Raw genomic sequence first — 17,894 nt, 5'->3', positions numbered from 1 at the left:
TATAATCTCCACCCGGCACAGCCAGAAGAGGACTGGCCACCCCACATAGCCTGGTTCCTTTCTAGGTTTCTTCCTAGGTTTTGGCCTTTCTAGGGAGTTTTTCCTAGCCATCGTGCTTCTACACCTGCATTGCTTGCTGTTTGGGGTTTTAGGCTGGGTTTCTGTACAGCACATCAGCTGATGTACGAAGGGCTTTATAAATACATGTGATTTGATTTAATGTGGTTATTTTATGTTTTTTTGTGTGGGTGAGAAACAGGTGAGAAACCAGACACTTTACTAACCTACAGTTATTCTAAAGATGTGATTTTCCTTTCAATTGGTCGGCATTGGTTTTGACAAACTAAAAAGGAAATACCAATTAAATTGCTCTGGGGTGAAATGACGGGGCCATTGATTGTAGAGCGTAGAGCTGTTAATTTAGACTGTGGATAAACCAGATGGACATTGAAATTCCAATAAAAGCCATCTGGTATTGATGGAAAGCAAACATGACCCATCTGGTATTGATGCAAAGCAAACATGACCCATCTGGTATTGATGCAAAGCAAACATGACCCATCTGGTATTGATGCAAAGCAAACATGACCCATCTGGTATTGATGCAAAGCAAACATGACCCATCTGGTATTGATGCAAAGCAAACATGATCCAGGCCATATTAATATAGACTGAGATGGACTGCATTCCAAAACTGCTGGGCAGAATAAATCTCAAGTCAGGTTTTCTACCGGTGTTTGGCTGAAGGCTGGTGCTAATTTGCGGTTGTTTGACCCACCTCAGGCAGGTAGTGTGGGTTGGCCATCTTGGTGGTCATGTAGAACCTGAATTTCTTGTTGTAGTCAATGTCGGAGTCTCCGAGGCGGATGAGGGTGCGGCCGCCCGCCACAAACGTCTGCTTCAGCAGGATGGGCTCCAGAGCCGGGTCCACAGTCTCCTTCAGCTACTCACACACAACCAGGACACAAAATGGACGTCACTCTGGTCAGTTTTACCATTCTTCCTGTTCCAAGTCAACTCACCCAGGTCTCTTTGCTAACTCTAGACCCAAAATGGACGTCACGCTGGTCAGTTTTACCATTCTTACTGTTCCAAGTCAACTCACCCAGGTCTCTTTGCTAACTCTAGACCAAAAATGGAGGTTAGAACTGTCCCCTGATACTAATTTCCATGGTGAATCGTGACCTACAATGGCTGCCATAGTACTGACCTCCTCCAGCAGTACGGGCATGCCCATGCGGATGGCGTTCTCCAGGGTTCGCAGGAAACCAGAGTCGGTCAGCTTGATCACCTTCAGACCGTTCTTGGTCTCCTTGGAACGGATCCAACGGTTGGCCTGGAGACGGACCAGACACAGTTGTATAAAGCATTTCAAATGAGGGATTATTAGTTTAGTTTCAGGTCGGTTGTGATTGTGTAGCTACGTCATCCCAACGCCACAAGGGACAGAACTTCCATATTGTCCCTTTAAAGTATCCATGTGACCACCATTGAGGGGTCATGTCATTTCCTCTCATACCAGAAAGTCACTATGTTGTCCCATGACACAGGTGTCAAACTCAATCCACGAAGAACCGAGTGGCTACAGGGTTTCGCTCCTCCCTTGTATTTGATTGATGAATTAAGGTCACTAATTAGTAAGGAACTCCACACACCTGGTTGTTTAGGTCTTAATTGAAAGGAAACTGAAACCTGCAGACACCAGGCCCTCCACGGAATGAGTTTGACACGCCTGGTGATTGATGGACCCGGCAGGTCAGAATCACTCTCATCGACATGAATGAAAACTGACAAACAGAAGTGCACTACATTTGAGTCAGTGGACAGACAAGCCGTGTGTGTGTGACGAGAACCAGGTGGCGTGGCGAGAATCTGTCTCCTCACCACGCGCTCTCACCACTGGTGTCCCCCAGGGCTCTGTTCTAGGCCCTCTCCTATTCTCGCTATACACCAAGTCACTTGGCTCTGTCATAACCTCACATGGTCTCTCCTATCATTGCTATGCAGACGACACACAATTAATCTTCTCCTTTCCCCCTTCTGAAGACCAGGTGGCGAATCGCATCTCTGCATGTCTGGCAGACATATCAGTATGGATGACGGATCACCACCTCAAGCTGAACCTCGGCAAGACGGAGCTGCTCTTCCTCCCGGGGAAGGACTGCCCGTTCCATGATCTCGCCATCACGGTTGACAACTCCATTGTGTCCTCCTCCCAGAGCGCTAAGAACCTTGGGGTGATCCTGGACAACACCCTGTCGTTCTCAACTAACATCAAGGCGGTGGCCCGTTCCTGTAGGTTCATGCTCTACAACATCCGCAGAGTACGACCCTGCCTCACACAGGAAGCGGCGCAGGTCCTAATCCAGGCACTTGTCATCTCCCGTCTGGATTACTGCAACTCGCTGTTGGCTGGGCTCCCTGCCTGTGCCATTAAACCCCTACAACTCATCCAGAACGCCGCAGCCCGTCTGGTGTTCAACCTTCCCAAGTTCTCTCACGTCACCCCGCTCCTCCGCTCTCTCCACTGGCTTCCAGTTGAAGCTCGCATCCGCTACAAGACCATGGTGCTTGCCTACGGAGCTGTGAGGGGAACGGCACCTCAGTACCTCCAGGCTCTGATCAGGCCCTACACCCAAACAAGGGCACTGCGTTCATCCACCTCTGGCCTGCTCGCCTCCCTACCACTGAGGAAGTACAGTTCCCGCTCAGCCCAGTCAAAACTGTTCGCTGCTCTGGCCCCCCAATGGTGGATCAAACTCCCTCACGACGCCAGGACAGCGGAGTCAATCACCACCTTCCGGAGACACCTGAAACCCCACCTCTTTAAGGAATACCTAGGATAGGATAGGTAATCCTTCTCACCCCCCCTTTAAGATTTAGATGCACTATTGTAAAGTGACTGTTCTACTGGATGTCATAAGGTGAATGCACCAATTTGTAAGTCGCTCTGGATAAGAGCGTCTGCTAAATGACTTAAATGTAATGTAAATGTAATGAAGTGTCCCCGTGCTAGGCTGTCAGCAAGCCTCCCTGCCTGCTCAACTCCCTGCCTCTCCCCATCTCCATCGCGGCCTGTGCATGGCAGACAGAGACCAGTCAACAGACCGCTCCCTGGGGCAGAGGCCCAAAGAAAGAGAGGAGAAGGAGAAAGAAACAAAAGATGACAGGAAGCAACATAAGAGGTGTCAGGGGACTGGAGCTAAGAGTCAAACTACACAGTGGCCAAGCGCATGGAGTCTGTGTGTGTGTGTGATTACAACACAGAGAGAGTGGGAATAGTCTTAGTGTCTCAGGGCTGTTGTCTCCATGGTGATAAGGGAATAGTGTTAGTAATAGAATAGTCAGGGCTGTTGTTGCCTTGTTCCAGGCTGGGGTCTGAGAATGGGAGTCAGGGTTTGTTCCAGGCTGGGGTCTGGGAATGGGAGTCAGGGTTTGTTCCAGGCTGGGGTCTGGGAATGGGAGTCAGGGTTTGTTCCAGGCTGGGGTCTGGGAGTCAGGGTTTGTTCCAGGCTGGGGTCTGGGAGTCAGGGTTTGTTCCAGGCTGGGGTCTGAGAATGGGAGTCAGGGTTTGTTCCAGGCTGGGGTCTGGGCATGGGAGTCAGGGTTTGTTTCAGGCTGGGGTCTGAGAATGGGAGTCAGGGTTTGTTCCAGGCTGGGGTCTGAGAATGGGAGTCAGGGTTTGTTCCAGGCTGGGGTCTGGGAATGGGAGTCAGGGTTTGTTCCAGGCTGGGGTCTGGGAATGGGAGTCAGGGTTTGTTCCAGGCTGGGGTCTGGGAGTCAGGATTTGTTCCCGGCTGGGGTCTGGGAATGGGAGTCAGGGTTTGTTCCAGGCTGGGGTCTGGGAGTCAGGATTTGTTCCAGGCTGGGGTCTGGGAATGGGAGTCAGGGTTTGTTCCAGGCTGGGGTCTGGGAATGGGAGTCAGGGTTTGTTCCAGGCTGGGGTCTGGGGGTCAGGATTTGTTCCCAGCTGGGGTCTGGGAATGGGAGTCAGGCTTTGTTCCAGGCTGGGGTCTGGGAGTCAGGGTTTGTTCCAGGCTGGGGTCTGGGAATGGGAGTCAGGGTTTGTTCCAGGCTGGGGTCTGGGAATGGGAGTCAGGGTTTGTTCCAGGCTGGGGTCTGGGAGTCAGGGTTTGTTCCAGGCTGGGGTCTGGGAATGGGAGTCAGGGTTTGTTCCAGGCTGGAGTCTGGGAATGGGAGTCAGGGTTTGTTCCAGGCTGGGGTCTGGGAGTCAGGGTATGTTCCAGGCTGGGGTCTGGGAATGGGAGTCAGGGTTTGTTCCAGGCTGGGGTCTGAGAATGGGAGTCAGGGTTTGTTCCTGGGGTCTGAGAATGCTGTTCCGGGGGGTCTGGGAGTCAGGATTTGTTCCCGGCTGGGGTCTGGGAATGGGAGTCAGGGTTTGTTCCAGGCTGGGGTCTGGGAGTCAGGGTTTGTTTCAGGCTGGGGTCTGGGAATGGGAGTCAGGGTTTGTTCCAGGCTGGGGTCTGAGAATGGGAGTCAGGGTTTGTTCCAGGCTGGGGTCTGGGAGTCAGGGTTTGTTCCAGGCTGGGGTCTGGGAGTCAGGGTTTGTTCCAGGCTGGGGTCTGGGAATGGGAGTCAGGGTTTGTTCCAGGCTGGGGTCTGGGAATGGGAGTCAGGGTTTGTTCCAGGCTGGGGTCTGAGAATGGGAGTCAGGGTTTGTTCCAGGCTGAGAATGGGAGTCAGGGTTTGTTTCTGGGGTCTGAGAATGGGAGTCAGGGTTTGTTCCAGGCTGGGGTCTGGGAATGGGAGTCAGGGTTTGTTCCAGGCTGGGGTCTGAGAATGGGAGTCAGGGTTTGTTCCAGGCTGGGGTCTGAGAATGGGAGTCAGGGTTTGTTCCAGGCTGGGGTCTGGGAATGGGAGTCAGGGTTTGTTCCAGGCTGGGGTCTGGGAATGGGAGTCAGGGTTTGTTCCAGGCTGGGGTCTGAGAATGGGAGTCAGGGTTTGTTCCGGTCTGGGAATGGGATTCAGGGTTTGTTTCAGGCTGGGGTCTGAGAATGGGAGTCAGGGTTTGTTTCAGGCTGGGGTCTGAGAATGGGAGTCAGGGTTTGTTCCAGGCTGGGGTCTGGGAATGGGAGTCAGGGTTTGTTCCAGGCTGGGGTCTGGGAATGGGAGTCAGGGTTTGTTCCAGGCTGGGGTCTGAGAATGGGAGTCAGGGTTTGTTCCAGGCTGGGGTCTGGGAATGGGAGTCAGGGTTTGTTCCAGGCTGGGGTCTGGAATGGGAGTCAGGGTTTGTTCCAGGCTGGGGTCTGGGAATGGGAGTCAGGGTTTGTTCCAGGCTGGGGTCTGAGAATGGGAGTCAGGGTTTGTTCCAGGCTGGGGTCTGGGAATGGGATTCAGGGTTTGTTTCAGGCTGGGGTCTGAGAATGGGAGTCAGGGTTTGTTTCAGGCTGGGGTCTGAGAATGGGAGTCAGGGTTTGTTCCAGGCTGGGGTCTGGGAATGGGAGTCAGGGTTTGTTCCAGGCTGAGGTCTGGGAATGGGAGTCAGGATTTGTTCCCAGCTGGGGTCTGAGAATGGGAGTCAGGGTTTGTTCCAGGCTGGGGTCTGAGAATGGGAGTCAGGGTTTGTTCCAGGCTGGGGTCTGAGAATGGGAGTCAGGATTTGAGCCACAACACATTACAACACAACTGTTATTTTAGCAGATGTAGCCACAGAAAAATAACTCTGGTCATCATAGCCAATACAAGAATAGAGAAAATTACAACTAGAAATACAACTTGACAAGTAGCTAATTACAAAGTATAAGATGAATAACTATTTGCAACACCATCACATATAAAGGTACCTGTGATTAAAATATGTTATAGAATCTAAATAGAGTATTTACAGAATAGAATAGATGAAAAGTGTGGTAATACAAATACTTCTGATTGGTTGATTGGCTGATTGTTTGAATGATTTAAGACAAAAAGCACTGATTTGCTGTCGGCTGGGTCACCTGATCCTGAGGGTCGATCATGAGTGGCCAGCGGCGTCCACGGGTAACCAGGATTCCATTCTCAGTGGAAACGGTGTCCCGGGGCAACCCCTCGGCGTTCCACAGGCGGATCTCATAGGGGTCGCCCAGGATGTTGATGAGGCTGAAGCTGGCACTGATGGGGATGCCCAACTCCTGGCATCGCACAATCCACTGGTCTATCAGCTACACAGACACACACACACAGCCACACACACAGCCACACACACACACACAGCCACAGCCACAGCCACACACACACACACACACACACACACACACACACACACACACACACACACACACACACACACACACACACACACACACACACACACACACACACACACACACACACACACACACAGACACACACACACACACACACACACACACACACACACACACACACGTTTATCAACAATCAGAGCCTTGTATATTCAGGATGAATGAACATTCCCAAGTCATCTGACTCCATAACCATCTGCCATAACAGAGACAGTGGTAGTATTGACAGAGTGGTAGTATTGACAGACAGTGGTAGTATTGACAGACAGTATAGAGACAGTGGTAGTATTGACAGACAGTACAGAGACAGTGGTAGTATTGACAGACCGTGGTAGTATTGACAGACAGTATAGAGACAGTGGTAGTATTGACAGACAGTGGTAGTATTGGCAGACAGTATAGAGACAGTGGTAGTATTGACAGACAGTATAGAGACAGTGGTAGTATTGACAGACCGTGGTAGTATTGACAGACAGTACAGAGACAGTGGTAGTATTGACAGACAGTATAGAGACAGTGGTAGTATTGACAGACCGTGGTAGTATTGACAGACAGTACAGAGACAGTGGTAGTATTGACAGACAGTACAGAGACAGTGGTAGTATTGACAGACCGTGGTAGTATTGACAGACAGTACAGAGACAGTGGTAGTATTGACAGACAGTACAGATACAGTGGTAGTATTGACAGACAGTGGTAGTATTGGCAGACAGTACAGAGACAGTGGTAGTATTGACAGACCGTGGTAGTATTGACAGACAGTACAGAGACAGTGGTAGTATTGACAGACAGTACAGAGACAGTGGTAGTATTGACAGACCGTGGTAGTATTGACAGACAGTACAGAGACAGTGGTAGTATTGACAGACCGTGGTAGTATTGACAGACAGTACAGAGACAGTGATAGTATTGACAGACACCACAGAGACAGTGATAGTATTGACAGACAGTGATAGTATTGACAGACACCACATATACAGTGGTAGTATTGACAGACACCACAGAGACAGTGATAGTATTGACAGACACCACAGAGACAGTGATAGTATTGACAGACAGTGATAGTATTCACAGACACCACATAGACAGTGATAGTATTCACAGACACCACAGAGACAGTGATAGTATTGACAGACACCACAGAGACAGTGATAGTATTGACAGACACCACATAGACAGTGATAGTATTGACAGACACCACAGAGACAGTGATAGTGTTGACAGACAGTATAGAGACAGTGGTAGTATTGACAGACAGTGGTAGTATTGACAGACAGTGGTAGTATTGACAGACAGTATAGAGACAGTGGTAGTATTGACAGACCGTGGTAGTATTGACAGACAGTATAGAGACAGTGATAGTATTGACAGACAGTATAGAGACAGTGGTAGTATTGACAGACAGTGGTAGTATTGACAGACAGTGGTAGTATTGGCAGACAGTATAGAGACAGTGGTAGTATTGACAGACCGTGGTAGTATTGACAGACAGTACAGAGACAGTGGTAGTATTGACAGACAGTATAGAGACAGTGGTAGTATTGACAGACCGTGGTAGTATTGACAGACAGTACAGAGACAGTGGTAGTATTGACAGACAGTACAGAGACAGTGGTAGTATTGACAGACAGTACAGAGACAGTGGTAGTATTGACAGACAGTACAGAGACAGTGGTAGTATTGACAGACCGTGGTAGTATTGACAGACAGTACAGAGACAGTGGTAGTATTGACAGACACCACATATACAGTGGTAGTATTGACAGACACCACAGAGACAGTGATAGTATTGACAGACACCACATAGACAGTGATAGTATTGACAGACACCACATAGACAGTGATAGTATTCACAGACACCACATAGACAGTGATAGTATTGACAGACACCACAGAGACAGTGATAGTATTGACAGACACCACAGAGACAGTGGTAGTATTGACAGACACCACAGAGACAGTGATAGTATTCACAGACACCACATAGACAGTGATAGTATTGACAGACACCACATAGACAGTGATAGTATTGACAGACACCACAGAGACAGTGATAGTATTGACAGACACCACAGAGACAGTGATAGTATTGACAGACACCACATAGACAGTGATAGTATTGACAGACACCACAGAGACAGTGATAGTATTGACAGACAGTATAGAGACAGTGGTAGTATTGACAGACAGTGGTAGTATTGACAGACAGTGGTAGAGACAGTGATAGTATTGACAGTGGTAGACAGTGATAGTATTGACAGACACCACAGAGACAGTGATAGTATTGACAGACACCACATAGACAGTGATAGTATTGACAGACACCACATAGACAGTGATAGTATTGACAGACACCACATATACAGTGATAGTATTGACAGACACCACAGAGACAGTGATAGTATTGACAGACACCACAGATACAGTGATAGTATTGACAGACACCACAGAGACAGTGGTAGTATTGACAGATAGCACATATACAGTGATAGTATTGACAGACACCACAGAGACAGTGATAGTATTGACAGACACCACAGAGACAGTGATAGTATTGACAGACACCACAGAGACAGTGGTAGTATTGACAGACACCACAGAGACCGTGGTAGTATTGACAGACAGTGATAGTATTGACAGACAGCACACAGACAGTGATAGTATTGACAGACAACACACAGACAGTGATAGTATTGTCAGACAGCACACAGACAGTGATAGTATTGACAGACACCACAGAGACAGTGGTAGTATTGACAGACAGCCAGACAGACCCAGTGGGTTGAGGTGAGTGAGAGTCATTAGGCCAGAGTGCCAGTGTGGGCAGGGAGGTTGACACATGGTCTGCCTCTCCGTCTGGCCCGAGGGAGAGAGGTGGGCACACAGACACTGTCTAGAACAGGCAGGCTTCACTGGGTTTGGTTCCAATAGTGTACAGAGAACAGATGGCAATGTTTACACGCAGGGCGGAGAAGTAGAGTAACAGATAGTAAGAACCGTGTATAAAGCTACATCTCTATAGAGGCCATACATACCAGGTGGCTCCACTGCAAGGGGAAGGCTATGTAGTTTAGAATGGTTATAATGCAACATAGGTTATAGTGAGAATTAGCAGGCTGTATATAAAGGATGTACCAGTTGTCTATAGTGCATTGTGAAGGCTCCGTAGTACGCCACGCAGGCTGCAGGTTATAGTGAGAATTAGCAGGCTGTACCAGTTGTCTATAGTGCATTGTGAAGGCTCCGTAGTTATAGTGAGAATTAGCAGGCTGTACCAGTTGTCTATAGTGCATTGTGAAGGCTCCGTAGTACGCCACGCAGGCTGCAGGTTATAGTGAGAATTAGCAGGCTGTACCAGTTGTCTATAGTGCATTGTGAAGGCTCCGTAGTACGCCACGCAGGCTGCAGGTTATAGTGAGAATTAGCAGGATGTACCAGTTGTCTATAGTGCATTGTGAAGGCTCCGTAGTACGCCACGCAGGCTGCAGGTTATAGTGAGAATTAGCATTATGTAGTTGTCTATAGTGCAGGTTATAGTGAGAATTATAGTGAGAATTAGCAGGATGTACCAGTTGTCTATAGTGCATTGTGAAGGCTCCGTTAGTACGCCACGCAGGCTGCAGCGATGAAGACGTTTCCCACCACGTTATGGATCTCCTGTTCAAACAGTTGGATGCTCTCCTGCCAGCGAACCTGCTGTCCCCCAGAGCTGCTGTCAGCTTCCCTGCACGGCCCAGCCTGTTGGTCTTAGCTGGGGGTGAAAGGGGGGAGAGGGAAGGGGAAGGAAAGTGTGGGAGGCAGCATTCATGAAGGACTCACACAGAAGAGATTACAGTAGATTAGTCCTGACATATTCCTGGAACGTCAGTTTGTCTTTGAAAACATTGGTTATGCCAACATGATGGAAATCATGTGCCAAAATCTGTCAAACTCAGTCTTACCCAGATCCTCCTCTATAACTCTTACCCAGACCCTCCTCTATAACTCTTACCCAGACCCTCCTCTATAACTCTTACCCAGACCCTCCTCTATAACTCTTACCCAGACCCTCCTCTATAACTCTTACCCAGACCCTCCTCTATAACTCTTACCCAGACCCTCCTCTATAACTCTTACCCAGACCCTCCTCTCTAACTCTCACCCAGACCCTCCTCTCTAACTCTCACCCAGACCCTCCTCTCTAACTCTTACCCAGACCCTCCTCTCTAACTCTTACCCAGACCCTCCTCTCTAACTCTTACCCAGTCCCTCCTCTATAACTCTTACCCAGACCCTCCTCTCTAACTCTTACCCAGACCCTCCTCTCTAACTCTTACCCAGACCCTCCTCTCTAACTCTTACCCAGACCCTCCTCTCTAACTCTTACCCAGACCCTCCTCTATAACTCTTACCCAGACCCTCCTATATAACTCTGACCCTCCTCTCTAACTCTTACCCAGACCCTCCTCTCTCTTACCCAGACCCTCCTCCTGCTCTTACCCAGACCCTCCTCTCTAACTCTTACCCAGACCCTCCTCTCTAACTCTTACCCAGACCCTCCTCTCTAACTCTTACCCAGACCCTCCTCTCTAACTCTTACCCAGACCCTCCTCTATAACTCTTACCCAGACCCTCCTCTATAACTCTTACCCAGACCCTCCTCTCTAACTCTTACCCAGACCCTCCTCTATAACTCTTACCCAGACCCTCCTCTACAACTTTTACCCAGACCCTCCTCTATAACTCTTACCCAGACCCTCCTCTCTAACTCTTACCCAGACCCTCCTCTCTAACTCTTACCCAGACCCTCCTCTATAACTCTTATCCTCTCTAACTCTTACCCAGACCCTCCTCTCTAACTCTTACAGACCCTCCTCTATAACTCTTACCCAGACCCTCCTCTACAACTTTTACCCAGACCCTCCTCTCTAACTCTTACCCAGACCCTCCTCTCTAACTCTTACCCAGACCCTCCTCTTAACTCTTACCCAGACCCTCCTCTCTAACTCAGTCTCTAACTCTTACCCAGACCCTCCTCTCTAACTCTTACCCAGACCCTCCTCTCTAACTCTTACCCAGACCCTCCTCTCTAACTCTTACCCAGACCCTCCTCTCTAACTCTTACCCATACCCTCCTCTCTAACTCTTACCCATACCCTCCTCTATAACTCTTACCCAGACCCTCCTCTATAACTCTTACCCAGACCCTCCTCTATAACTCTTACTAAGACCCTCCTCTCTAACCCTTACCCAGACCCTCCTCTCTAACTCTTACCCAGACCCTCCTCTATAACTCTTACCCAGACCCTCCTCTCTAACTCTTACCCAGACCCTCCTCTCTAACTCTTACCCAGACCCTCCTCTATAACTCTTACCCAGACCCTCCTCTAACTCTTACTCCTCTCTAACTCTTACCCAGACCCTCCTCTCTAACTCTTACCCAGACCCTCCTCTCTAACTCTTACCCAGACCCTCCTCTATAACTCTTACCCAGACCCTCCTCTATAACTCTTACCCAGACCCTCCTCTATAACTCTTACCCAGACCCTCCTCTATAACTCTTACCCAGACCCTCCTCTATAACTCTAACTCTTACCCAGACCCTCCTCTAAAACTCTTACCCAGACCCTCCTCTATAACTCTTACCCAGACCCTCCTCTCTAACTCTTACCCAGACCCTCCTCTCTAACTCTTACCCAGACCCTCCTCTCTAACTCTTACCCAGACCCTCCTCTCTAACTCTTACCCAGACCCTCCTCTCTAACTCTTACCCAGACCCTCCTCTCTAACTCTTACCCAGACCCTCCTCTATAACTCTTACCCAGACCCTCTTACCCAGACCCTCCTCTCTAACTCTTACCCAGACCCTCCTCTATAACTCTTACCCAGACCCTCCTCTACAACTTTTACCCAGACCCTCCTCTACAACTTTTACCCAGACCCTCCTCTCTAACTCGTACCCAGACCCTCCTCTCTAACTCTTACCCAGACCCTCCTCTCTAACTCTTACCCAGACCCTCCTCTATAACTCTTACCCAGACCCTCCTCTCTAACTCTTACCCAGACCCTCCTCTCTAACTCTTACCCAGACCCTCCTCTATAACTTTTACCCAGACCCTCCTCTCTAACTCTTACCCAGACCCTCCTCTATAACTCTTACCCAGACCCTCCTCTCTAACTCTTACCCAGACCCTCCTCTCTAACTCTTACCCAGACCCTCCTCTCTAACTCTTACCCAGACCCTCCTCTCTACCTCTTACCCAGACCCTCCTCTCTAACTCTTACCCAGACCCTCCTCTCTAACTCTTACCCAGACCCTCCTCTCTAACTCTTACCCATACCCTCCTCTCTAACCCTCCTCCTCTATAACTCTTACCCAGACCCTCCTCTATAACTCTTACCCAGACCCTCCTCTATAACTCTTACTAAGACCCTCCTCTCTAACCCTTACCCAGACCCTCCTCTCTAACTCTTACCCAGACCCTCCTCTCTAACTCTTAAGACCCTCCTCTCTAACTCTTACCCAGACCCTCCTCTCTAACTCTTACCCAGACCCTCCTTATAACTCTTACCCAGACCCTCCTCTCTAACTCTTACCCAGACCCTCCTCTCTAACTCTTACCCAGACCCTCCTCTCTAACTCTTACCCAGACCCTCCTCTCTAACTCTTACCCAGACCCTCCTCTCTAACTCTTACCCAGACCCTCCTCTATAACTCTTACCCAGACCCTCCTCTATAACTCTTACCCAGACCCTCCTCTATAACTCTTAACTCTTACCCAGACCCTCCTCTATAACTCTTACCCAGACCCTCCTCTCTAACTCTTACCCAGACCCTCCTCTCTAACTCTTACCCAGACCCCCCTCTCTAACTCTTACCCAGACCCTCCTCTCTAACTCTTACCCAGACCCTCCTCTCTACCTCTTACCCAGACCCTCCTCTCTACCTCTTAGACCCTCCTCTCTAACTCTTACCCAGACCCTCCTCTAACTCTTACCCATACCCTCCTCTCTAACTCTTACCCATACCCTCCTCTATAACTCTTACCCAGACCCTCCTCTCTAACTCTTACCCAGACCCTCCTCTCTAACTCTTACCCAGACCCCCTCTCAAACTCTTACCCAGACCCTCCTCTCTAACTCTTACCCAGACCCTCCTCTCTACCTCTTACCCAGACCCTCCTCTCTACCTCTTACCCAGACCCTCCTCTCTAACTCTTACCCAGACCCTCCTCTCTAACTCTTACCCATACCCTCCTCTCTAACTCTTACCCATACCCTCCTCTATAACTCTTACCCAGACCCTCCTCTATAACTCTTACCCAGACCCTCCTCTATAACTCTTACTAAGACCCTCCTCTCTAACCCTTACCCAGACCCTCCTCTCTAACTCTTACCCAGACCCTCCTCTATAACTCTAACTCTTACCCAGACCCTCCTCTATAACTCTAACTCTTACCCAGACCCTCCTCTAAAACTCTTACCCAGACCCTCCTCTCTAACTCTTACCCAGACCCTCCTCTATAACTCTTACCCAGACCCTCCTCTCTAACTCTTACCCAGACCCTCCTCTCTAACTCTTACCCAGACCCTCCTCTCTAACTCTTACCCAGACCCTCCTCTCTAACTCTTACCCAGACCCTCCTCTATAACTCTAACTCTTACCCAGACCCTCCTCTCTAACTCTTACCCAGACCCTCCTCTCTAACTCTTACCCAGACCCTCCTCTATAACTCTTACCCAGACCCTCCTCTCTAACTCTTACCCAGACCCTCCTCTCTAACTCTTACCCAGACCCTCCTCTATAACTCTTACCCAGACCCTCCTCTCTAACTCTTACTCAGACCCTCCTCTCTAACTCTTACCCAGACCCTCCTCTCTAACTCTTACTCAGACCCTCCTCTATAACTCTTACCCAGACCCTCCTCTATAACTCTTACCCAGACCCTCCTCTATAACTCTTACCCAGACCCTCCTCTATAAATCTTACCCAGACCCTCCTCTATAACTCTAACTCTTACCCAGACCCTCCTCTAAAACTCTTACCCAGACCCTCCTCTATAACTCTTACCCAGACCCTCCTCTCTAACTCTTACCCAGACCCTCCTCTCTAACTCTTACCCAGACCCTCCTCTCTAACTCTTACCCAGACCCTCTTCTATAACTCTTACCCAGACCCCCCTCTCAAACTCTTACCCAGACCCTCCTATCTAACTCTTACCCAGACCCTCCTCTATAACTCTTACCCAGACCCTCCTATCTAACTCTTACCCAGACCCTCTTCTATAACTCTTACCCAGACCCCCCTCTCAAACTCTTACCCAGACCCTCCTCTCTAACTCTTACCCAGACCCTCCTCTATAACTCTTACCCAGACCCTCCTCTATAACTCTTACCCAGACCCTCCTCTCTAACTCTTACTAAGACCCTCCTCTCTAACTCTTACCCAGACCCTTTTCTAACTCTTACCCAGACCTCCTCTATAACTCTTACCCAGACCCTCCTTCTAACTCTCTACCCAGACCCTCCTCAAACTCTTACAGACCCTCCTCTCTAACTCTTACCCAGACCCTCCTTCTCTGCGATGCTCTGGTCAAACTGGTCCTGGAGGATCTTAATCTTGTTCTGTACTTCCTGTGTGTGTGTTCTCCTTCAGGGTTGCCATGGTAGCGTGTGTCTGTGCCAGAAGGGTGGGATATAAAAACAAATACCTAATACTGTACTTAGTAAAGAACTTCTGTCACAGAACTTCCTGTTGACGTTTTCTCTTCCAATAGGAACCAGTGGGCGGATGGCGTGCGTGTGTGTGTGTGTGCCACTGACCTGTGCGGCTGCCAGTCTTTCTTTCTTGGGTCCGACCTCCTTGAGGACTCTGGAGTAGAGGTCCATGGCCCGGACCCACATACACATGGACTTGCAGGCCTTGGACACCTTTTCCACCTTCTCAGGGACAAAGTCCGGGTTGTTCACGTACTTCTGAAGCTAAAAAAACACAACAACAATTAAAATCATCATTATTTAGTTTGTGTTCCAAACCGCACCCTATACAGCGTACTACTGTTGACCAGAGGCCTATTCCCTATATAGTGCACTACTTTTGACCAGAGTGAGGGTGGTTTTGCAAATGCAGCGAGGGAAATACAAACAAATAATGAAGCCAATACAGGAAGACATGAATAGAAGATGATCAAAAAACAACAATGTCCAAAAGAGTTAGTGACCTTCTGGAGGATCTGGGGCTTAATGTTTTCCTTGTCATATTCCATCAGCTTCCTGAGGAAGTAGGAGTCACCCAGCACCTGCTTGGCACTGGACCAGTCTGGTCTGGAGAGGTGGGTGGGGGGGGGGGAGAGAGAGAGAGAGAGAAAGAGAGAGAGAGAGAGAGAGAGAGATACAGAGAGTGAGAGAGAGTGTGTGTTGAGAGGTAAGTCGAGGAGAAGAGAGTCTGAAATGACTTAAATGTAAATGTAAATGTGTGTGTTTGTGAGAGGTGTTGGGTGTAAAGAGAGAGAGTGTGCACGTGTGTGTGTGTGTGTGTGTGTGTGTGTGTGTGTGGTGTGTGGGTGTGGTGTGTGTGTGTGTGTGCGCGCGCGTGTATGTGCACGTGCGTGCGTGCGTGTGTGTGTGTGTGTGTGGTGTGTGGTGTGTGTGTGTGTGTGTGTGTGTGCGTGTGTGCGTGTGTGTGTGTGTGTGTGTGTGTGTGTGTGTGTGTGTGTGTGTGTGTGCACGTGCGTGTGTGTGTGGTGTGTGTGTGTGTGTGTGTGTGTTTGTGGTGTGTGTGTGTGCACGTGCGTGTGTGTGTGTGGTGTGAGTGTGTGTGAGATACAGCTGGAGTCATGCTATCTAACAGGCCTGCTATGAGTACAGACAGGAAGCAGCAGAGAAAACACCAGCCACCGATCCAGATGACATATTATTCTATCAGACAGACAGAGACAAGAGGACATGATGAGTCTTCAGTCTCTTCTTGTCAAGCAGAGCAGCAGCAGAGTGGTGACTGACCTCAGCCAGTCTCCCATACTGGACCCTGCAGCTACCTTCTGTCTATGAGTCAATGACAACATGTAGGGTTTGTATGCAGGGATGGTCATGTATCTAGCCCAGTAGCCCGAGGCTAGTGCTGATCAGCTTGTAGAAAATGTACCCAACTAGCCCACTGGCTAGATACATTTTGTCTTTTTTAATAATGCATGGCCTACATTTCACAAGTTCCATCCCAGTGTGTTTGCATTGGGAGTCACTGGTACATTCGTATCAGTTGTTGCTACGTTAGTGATCCATCCACTGGCAGCCTCATATGGCATTAAGTTCAACAATAATATTCTATTAGCTAATACATTAGTTAACTCTTCATGGACTGACTTGTTGCAGAGACAATGATTACGTTATCAATCTGTATCCAAGCATCGTCAGCTCACTGACATGCAGCTGAGATACTATCTCCCAAGAGAATACTCGTCAGTTATCGTCCCAGCTGTGTATATACCCCCTCAAACAGACACCACGACGGCCCACAAGGAACTTCACAGGACTCTATGTAAACCATATATCCTGAGGCTGCATTTATTGTAGCTGGGGATTTGAACAAAGCAAATTTGAGAACAAGGCTACCTAAATTCTGTCAGCATATTGATTGCAGCACTTACACTGGATCACTGCTACTCTAAGTTCCGCGATACAAGGCCCTCCCTCGTCCTCCCTTCGGCATTGCGACCATGACTCCTTCTTGCTCCTACCGTCTTATAGGCAGAAACTGAAAGAGGGTGTACCCATAACTAGAACCATTCAACGCGGGTCTGACCAATCGGAATCCACGCTTCAGGATTGTTTTGATCACGCGGACTGGGAAATGTTCCGGGCAGCCTCAGAGAACAACATCGGTCTATATGCTGACTCGGTGAGTGAGTTTATAAAGAAGTGCATTGGAGATGTTGTACCCACCGTGACTATTAAAACCTACCCTAACCAGAAACCGTGGAGGTATCGCGCAAAACTGAAAGCGTGAACTACCACATTTAACCATGGAAAGAGGACTGGGAATATGGCCGAATATAAACAGTGTAGTTATTCCCTCCGCAAGGCAATCAAACAAGTGAAATGTTGGTACAGGGACAAAGTGGAGTCGCAATTCAACAGCTCAGATACAAGACGTATGTGGCAGGGTCTACAGGCAATCACGGATTACACAAAGAAAACCAGCCACGTCACGGACACAGACGTCTCGTTTTCCAGACACACTAAACACCTTCTTTGTCAGCTTTGAGGATAATACAGTGCCACCGGCACAGCCCACTAACAAGGAATTGGGTCCTGTACTTTCTGACAGGCCGTCCACAGGTGGTGAAGGTAGGAAACAACATCTCCACTTTGCTGACGCTCAACACTGGTGTCCCACAGGGTGCGTGCTCAGCCCCCTCCTGTACTCTCTGTTCACCCAACAGCAGAGGGAGCACCCGCCTATCCACATCGAAGGGAGAGCAGTGGAGAAGGTGGAAAGTTCCTGGGCGTACACATCACAGACAAACTGAAATGGTCCACCCACATAGACAGTGTGGTGAAGGCACTGCTGCGCCTCTTCAACCTCAGGAGGCTGAAGAAATGTGGCTTGTCACTTAATACACTGACAAACTTTTACAGATGCACAAACGAGAC

At 49.1% G+C, this 17,894-nt stretch overlaps 1 pseudogene; it reads right to left on the bottom strand.

Moving 5' to 3' along the window:
• The window catches only part of LOC124023563, a 124,355-nt pseudogene that overhangs the window by 19,403 nt on the left and 87,058 nt on the right, over positions 1 to 17,894 (bottom strand).

Source organism: Oncorhynchus gorbuscha, unplaced genomic scaffold, assembly GCF_021184085.1.
Source record: "Oncorhynchus gorbuscha isolate QuinsamMale2020 ecotype Even-year unplaced genomic scaffold, OgorEven_v1.0 Un_scaffold_1631, whole genome shotgun sequence".
Lineage (NCBI taxonomy): Eukaryota > Metazoa > Chordata > Actinopteri > Salmoniformes > Salmonidae > Oncorhynchus > Oncorhynchus gorbuscha.
Note: the sequence above shows the minus strand (reverse complement) of the source record. Positions and strands in the feature narration are given on the sequence as shown.